Below are 8,312 nucleotides of genomic sequence, written 5' to 3'. Positions count from 1 at the left end.
GCAGGAGACCTGGGAGCATCGCCTTTCAATTAAAATCAACTCTTCAACTTCTGACGCCTCATGCTCGAGCTTGAGGTTCAAGGCTCGAGCACCCTTAGGTAAGGCTCGAGCACCCTAAGTCAGGGCTCGAGCACTAAGGTACAAGGCTCGAACTTTATTGCCTTATTAAATTTTCTTCTTTTCTTTGATGTGATGCTCGAGCCTCAATACTTAGGCTCGAGCTCTGGGGCTTGAATTTCTTTAAACTTCACCATTTAAGCTTTCGGCTTGCTCTGAATGACCAGCAACGACTCTGTAAGCTTCGATATCATCATAAAGTCCCGGTTTTAATCATTTCTCTGTGAAAGTACATGTCAACACACATTAAACATAAATGAGTCTAACTATGGATAGAAGTATCACTTTAGGCCTTAACATACATATATTTATGGGCTCGACTATGCACATCACACCCCCAAACTTACATATTGCTAGTTCCTTAGCAATGCAAAACTAAAAAGCCGCTTTCGTGGGAATCACGATTGCATTTAGCTTATACAACAAGCCTTTGAACCCCTAGGTTACCCCTAGTGGATGAGTTATAGTCTCATGAGGGTTTCCAGTGAAGATACCCATAAACTTCTCAAATCAGTGCTTTAATGCACAGTAAGCTTATTCAAGTCCATTTTTAAATTGTATCATCCCTGTATTCCATTAATCAGTCAAATACAGCAAGTATACCAATCATGTAATTAGAAAAATTTTCAACTTCTAATTTCAATTAAGCAACCATGGTCCCCACATATCAGTTTAATAATTTATTCAACAATCCTAATCTCTAAAACACTTTTCGAAAGTGATCCTACAATTCAACGTATGGCTTACTGTCCATACTTGTATTTATTCCTTGCTATTCCTCAATTCACAGGCAAACTTTTCAAAGTCCGATTCCTAAGGCATTATTATTTTTTTCAAGGTATGCATTTTTTTAAAAAGGATACTGTGTAATGTTCAGGTTTATTAAGCTTTCTAAATCACCCATGTAATGAACTTTCAGCTAATAACTCCCAAACCAGATGGTCTTAGGGCATTAAGTGTTCAAACACTTCTTAGGACTTAATTGTTCAAGTAATCTAGGCAACCAATACCCCTTATGTAACAAGCGTTCAGCCAATGATTCCCAGGCTAGATGATCTTAGGGCATTAGGTGTTAGAATACACCCCTAAGGACTTAATCACTCAAGCAATTTAAGTACAAACCTGAACTTGATCATTTTCTACTTCTTTTCTTTTTTCTTTTTCATCAAGTTTTTTCTTTTGCATTCACATTGGTGAAGATTTTTTTTCTATTGCATTGCATACATACCAAATTTTTTCTGTTTCTTTTTATTTTTTTATTTTTTTATGCCTTGGTCATCAAAACTATCAAATCTACCTGCTCATCTTAGTCTAACTCAAAACAAAACAAGACTTCCAATTTCTAACCCACAGAATTCATGCAAGTGTGAATATGTGCAAAGTGTAGCATCTTAGAGATCAACATCATTAAACAATAATCATTCTAACAAAGTGGACCACAGACCACCAACTGATTTCAAAAATTTTCAAGGAATCCCTTTCATAGTATTTTGGCATACAAACCATTTCTAACCAACATCAGATTGCAAACAGATTACATAACCATCACCAAACTCAAACTCATGCTTATATCATCAATCATCAAAATATATCCCTATGCAAACAAATTAAGCCAAAAATTGAAAATTTCCCAACCTTACCCCCAAACTTAGTGTGCACATTGTCCTCAATGTGTAAGAACTAAAAAGAGTTAGAAAGATATTACCATACATGCAGACCAACAAAGATATGACAAAATAATTCACAAACTAGAAAAAATGAGTTCTCAACATCGTCTCCTTCGACATAGTGGTTCCTCTCAAAACCACCCAATAGTGCTGTTAGAAAAATCACCCCTAAACTTAATCTGTAGTTTCTGGCAAAATCAATAAACTCCAACACAAATCAGAGTATCAAGTATATGGAGTAAGCATAGAGAAATATCAACATAAGAAGAATATAAGCAAAAAACATGTATATTTATCAGAAATCAGTACAATGCTTTTTTAAAGAAAGACTTAGGGCAGGTATACATCATAGGGAAGTAAATACATCAAAAAGATGCCCTAGTCAACAAAAATACAGAAAAGCCCTAGAAAGCTAATCCGTAGGTGGTGGTAGATCGGAAGAACTAGATGGAGCGGACGGAGTGCGCCGCAGTAACTCCTCTAATATGCTCTGCTGCGCAGTTAACATCTGCCACAGCACCGTCTGACCATCTTGTAGCTCGGCCACCCTGACCTGTAAAGCTCTAATTTGAGCCTGAGAAGAACTCTCAGGCTGGGCTACAGGAACGGGTCTCCTCCTTAGTGAGGGCTGGCTATCGGAGAGATCCATCTCATCCGTAACCTCATCATCGTCATCCTTCCTAACAGTAACTGCAATATAACCCTCGTCACTAAACTCCATTGAATTGCAGCGATGTGCCGACATATGTCTCCACACCTTATCTTATTCCTTCATTTCAAACAATGGCGACTCATTACATGAATCATATATGGAAAAAGGAAGCGTATGTGTAGGAATATCCTTATGCGACCCAATCTCAGACCAAAACTCCAGTAGCTGGTAGAAAATCATCCTAAGGAACGAATACCAATGCTCAAACTGAATAACATAAAGCATTTGGAGAAAGTTAGTATTCCTAATAGTCATATGTCCAAGAGGATGGACATTAGTAGAGATGATAGAATCTAGAATGCATAACCTCTTAAGAATTTTAGCTTCAGTAGTACTACTACGCTTTTTCCTAGCAAATCGACCATCACATAGCTTCTGAAATAAACTCTTAGCAATTGGTACCCTAGGGAAAGGTGTGAAAGTAGGATAGCTATGCCTCTCATCTACTACCTTAGGAAGCGTATGGTAACATTCTAGAGCTGCAGCAATAGCATTAGGATTAATAATCAACTCATGTCCATCAATCCTAGTCCTAAGCTCCTTAGGGTCATCCTCACTATAAACCAGATTGAGGTAAAACAAATGAACAAGAGGAGGATAAGCATCCTGAGTAACAGGGATCATGAGATGGAGAAGGTGCCTGTAACTGAAAGATCTCATAGCCCATCTAGTACGAGGATCATTGATGAACACCTGATAATCAAAGGTCGTTTCATAAGAAATTGGAATTATCTGCCACGCACTTAGCAACACGTCTTTCATCCCTCTAGCGCGCTTAGCAGGAGTACGACGAACCATCCTTAAGATAAACCTTTAAATTTTGCAAAAATCTCTAGTTCCTACAATCTGCACACTGAGGCTCGAGCTTTAACTTTCAAGCTTGAGCTTCAGCCAATGCTCAAGCTTCAACTTGCAGAGCTCGCGCCTTACTTGGATTTCAGCAAAATAGACCTTAAATCTCAATTTACGATTCAATCAATAGTTGATCTAAACAACTAGTCTATGTGGATGATGTAGAAATAAAATCCAAAGAATCATGTATTCAAATAATAGCTCATATTCTCCTTCGTTAGATTTAGAAAATTTAATGAACTAAGGAAAAACTAATGGAAAGAGGGTGAAGAAGGAGAGCTGTACCTCAATATTCCCTGCAGATCTAGGACAAAAATATGAAGCATTAACAAGTATGAATATTGAGAGAACTTGGAGAGCCTATAGAGAATAGATGTCCTTTATGTTCGAGGAAACGGAGTACTCAGTTTAACGTCAATAGCTCGACAACATGTTAAGTTTAACGTCGATAACTTGACGAAAACCTGACTAATCTAGTCCAAGTAAATAGGATCATGAAGTTCTACTGACTCCACTGTGCCTCTTTGCACGCTACCCTCTATGTAGGGCTTTAATCTCTGTCTATCGACTTTAGATAATATTCCAGTCTTACAATATTGTATCTCAATTGCACCGCAAGGTGTAACAGGAATAACCATATATGGACCTTCCCAACGTGACTTTAACTTTCTAAGAAAAAGTTTCAGTCGTGTATTAAACAACCAAACCTTCTTCCAAGGCTCAAAAGTCTTATGTAAGATATACTTGTCATGAAATGCCTTAGTCTTAGATTTATAAACCTTAGCATTCTCATAAGCATCATTACGTATTTTTTCAATCTCAGTTAGTTGAAGCTTCCTGTTAGAACCAGTAGATATCATATCAAAGTTGAGCTTTTTTATAGCCCAGAAAGCTTTGTGTTCTAACTCTATAGGAAGATGGCACCCTTTACGATAGACGAGACGGTAAGGTGACATACCAATCGGAGTCTTATATGCCATTTGGTAAGCCCACAAAGCATCGTTCAGTCTAAAAGACCAATATTTATGATCTGGCTTAACCGTTTTCTCAAGAATTCTCTTAATTTCACGATTGGATAGCTCAACTTAGCCACTTGTTTGGGGATGATAGGGAGAAGCAACTTTATGAGTGATGGAGTATCTTTGTACCAAAGTATGGAAATACCTATTACAGAACTGAACACCCCCAACATTAGTAATAGTTGTGGCATACTAAACTGACTAAAAATGTTCGTTTGAATGAACTCAATCATGACTACGTGATCGGCGGTTTTAGTAGCTACTGCTTTAACCTATTTAGACACATAATCAATAGTCATAAGAATGTATTCATTTTTTATTGGACTGAATAAAAGGATCAATGAAATCAATACCCCAAACATTGAAAACCTCAATAATTAAGATTGGAGTCAAGGGCATCATATTCCTTCTAGATTTCGATCCTAGCTACTGACATATAAGGCATGACCTGCAGAATAAGTATGCATCCCAAAAGAGCGAAGGCCAAAAGAAACCACATTGAAGAATTTTAGCTGTAGTTTTCTTTGTACTGAAATGACCTCCACATGCCAAACTGTGACAGAAGGTCAGAATACTATGAAACTCACTCTCAGGAACACATTTACGAATTATTTGGTCAGCACAATATTTGAATAACTGAGGATCTTCCCAATAGTACATCCTAATTTAGGAGAAGAATCGATATTTTTCCTGCTTTGACCAAGACAAATGAATTTTTGCCTATTGTGAGGTAATTCACAATATCAGCAAACCAAGGCAAATTTTTAAGAGAAACCTCAATCAGTTGTTCATCCGGAAAGGAATCACAAACTAGAAGTGAAGTCGAGGTATCCTTAATCAGAATTCTAGAAAGATGGTCAGCTACCACATTCTCTGACCCTTTCTTATCTCGGATTTCATAATCAAACTCTTAAAGCAAGAGGATCCATCAAATCAAATGGGGTTTGGTTTCCTTTTTGGAAAGAAGATGTTTTAAAGCAGAATGATCAGAATAGACTATGACTTTGGAACCCAATAGATATGATCTGAATTTGTCCAAAGCAAAGACAACTAGAAGCAAATATTTTTCAGTTGTAGTATAATTCAATTGTGCATCTGAAAGAGTTTTGCTCACATAGTAAATAACATGAGAAAGTTTATCTACTCATTGTCCCAAGACTGCACCCATAGCATAATCAGATGCGTCACACATAATCTCAATTGGAAGAGCTAGTTCGGAGGATTTATTATAGGAGCTGAAGAAAGAAGAGAGCAAAGCTTTTGAAAAGCTTCAAGGCACGATTCATCAAAGACAAAAGGAGCGTCCTTTGCAAGTAGATTACACAAAGCTCGGGAAATTTTGCTGAAATCTTTAATGAAGCGTCGATAGAACCCGGCGTGCCCAAGAAATGATCGCACTCCCCTTACGGAGGTAGGAGGAGGTAATTTAGAGATCAAATCTACTTTAGCTCTATCAACTTTAATACCTCTATCTGAAATGATATGTCCTAAAATAATACCCTCTTGAACCATAAAATGGCTCTTCTCCCAACTAAGAATAAGATTGGTTTCCCTACAACACTAAAGCACTAGGGAAAGATTTTGGAGATAGTTTTCGAATGTGGACCCAAAAACAGAGAAGTCATTCATAAAGACTTTGAGAAAATTTTCAACCATGTCCGAAAAGATAGACATCATACACCTTTGGAATGTTGCTGGCGTATTACACAATCCGAAAGGCATCCATTTATAAGCAAATATACCGAATGGACAAGTGAAAGTAGTTTCTTCTTAATCCTTAGGATTACTGGCCACTTGATTATAGCTGGAATATCCATCTAAAAAGCATTAATAACTTTCGCCAGCCAATCGCTCTAGAATCTGATCAATGAATGGAAGTGAAAAATGATCTTTTCTAGTAGCGGAGTTGAGTTTCTGGTAATTAATACACACACGCCATCCAGTGGTGGTGCGCTATGGAACTAATTCTCCCTCGAAATTCTAAACTACTGTAATACCTGTCTTTTTAGGTACTTCCTGAGTAGGACTCACCCACTTGCTATCCGAGATAGGGTAGATTATTCCCGCATCTAGCAACTTCACAATTTCCTTCAAAACTACCTCCTTCATATTAGGATTCAATCTTTGTTGGAGTTCCCGAGATGTTCGGGAATCCTCCTCCAAATGAATCTGATGCATGTAAATGATGGGATTAATTCCTTTTAAATCAGCCACACTCCACCCAATAGCTTTTTTATTTTGCTCAAGAACTTTTAAGAGATTACTTTCTTAGGAACTTATAAAATTGGAAGCAATGATCACCGGGAGGGTGTTATTTAAACCCAAGAAAGCATAACATACCGGTAGTGGCTTAAGCTCAAGCTTAGGTGGAGACTCTAAGGAAGGAATAGACGGAGTACTAGAAAGTGGTGGAAGATGCTCTAACCTAGATTTCCATGGAGGAAAATCTGTGGTAGGAGTGGAATTTAACAAGGAATTCACTTCAGCTATTGAAGAATCAATATTGAAATCTTCATAATTAAAATGATTCAGACAAGCTTCTAAAGGATCCTTGGATAAAATAGTTGGGAGTGATTCCTCAACCAACTCATCAATAACATCAAGGAAGAAGCATTCACTATCATCGTGGGGATGATGAATAGCATTGAAGATGTTTAACTTGACTTTCATATTCCTAAAAGATAAATCCATGGATCCAGTCCTATAGTTAACGCAAGCATTTGGTATGGCTAGTAAAGGTCGCCCAAGAATGACTAGAATATACTTTTTGTAATCGTGGACCGGTTCTGTATCATGAACTAGAAAATCGACCGAAAAATAGAACGTGTCCACTTTTATGAGTACATCTTCAACAGTACCTCGTGGTTATCTGACAGAACAGTTAGCAAGCTGTAGAACAACCGACGTAGGTTTTAACTCTCCCAAACCTAGCTTCTCATATACTGAGTAGGGAATAAGATTTACACTTGCTCCAAGATTAAGAAGTGCTCACTCTATCACATTGTTTCCAATGATGCAAGAAATTGTAGGAGCACTAGGATCTTTAACCTTAAGAGGAGTGTTATACTTAAGAATAGCACTGACCTGCTCGGTGAGACAAACTTTCTTAGAAACTTAGCTTCTGGATTTTCTCTTAAGAGTACACAAGTCTTTTAAAAATTTGGAGTAGGCTGGAATTTGCTTTATAGCATCAAGCAGAGGAAGATTGATTTTGACCTATTTAAAGACCTCCATCATATCTTGAATTTTCTCCCCTTGTTTACCATAGTGGGAGGGTTCCTTGAGACATTCAGGATAAGGCGCTTTTGGCTCATAAGCCATCTCAGGGTTAGGAGTAGATGAAGAAGTGACTCCACCTTCAACTCCTCTTGTGGATTGTGGAATAGAATTTGAGGAAACATCCCTGGGATGTGGATTATGAATGATAGGAACAATGGGAATCCTAAACCTTTCTTTTTCCTCCTGTGCTTTTTCAATTTGGTTATCAACCACTTTTCCACTCCTTAATATAGTGATAGCCTAAACTTGCTCATGATGAATACCTGAGGCATCAATCATGTAAGTTTGCCCTTTCGGGTTAGCTATTGGCTGACTAGGCAGCTTTCCATCCTCTTTTTGAGATAAAGTACTCGCTATTTGCCAAACTTGTGCCTCTAGCTTTGCTATGGCTTGAGAATGAGTATTAAGAAGTTGGGTGATGGCTTTAATCTCAACAAGAGCATTGAGTACTTGTTCCTTAAAAGCAGAATTTCTAGGAGGAGGTGGAAGATTTGAAGCTTGAGTGGGTTGATTCCTAAACTGAGGTGGACGGTAAATACCAGATTGGTTGAAAGAATTATTTTGTGGCATAGGATTGGATGAATTTTGATACTACCCCTGAGATTGAGGAACAGTGGTTCCTTGATTTTGATTACGCCATAATAGATTAGGATGATTTCTCCAGCC

This window comes from Cornus florida, unplaced genomic scaffold (genome assembly GCF_030987335.1).
Source record: "Cornus florida cultivar Cherokee Brave unplaced genomic scaffold, ASM3098733v1 CherokeeBrave_3.0.0_Hap2_Chr11, whole genome shotgun sequence".
Lineage (NCBI taxonomy): Eukaryota > Viridiplantae > Streptophyta > Magnoliopsida > Cornales > Cornaceae > Cornus > Cornus florida.
This window is presented reverse-complemented; position numbering follows the sequence as displayed.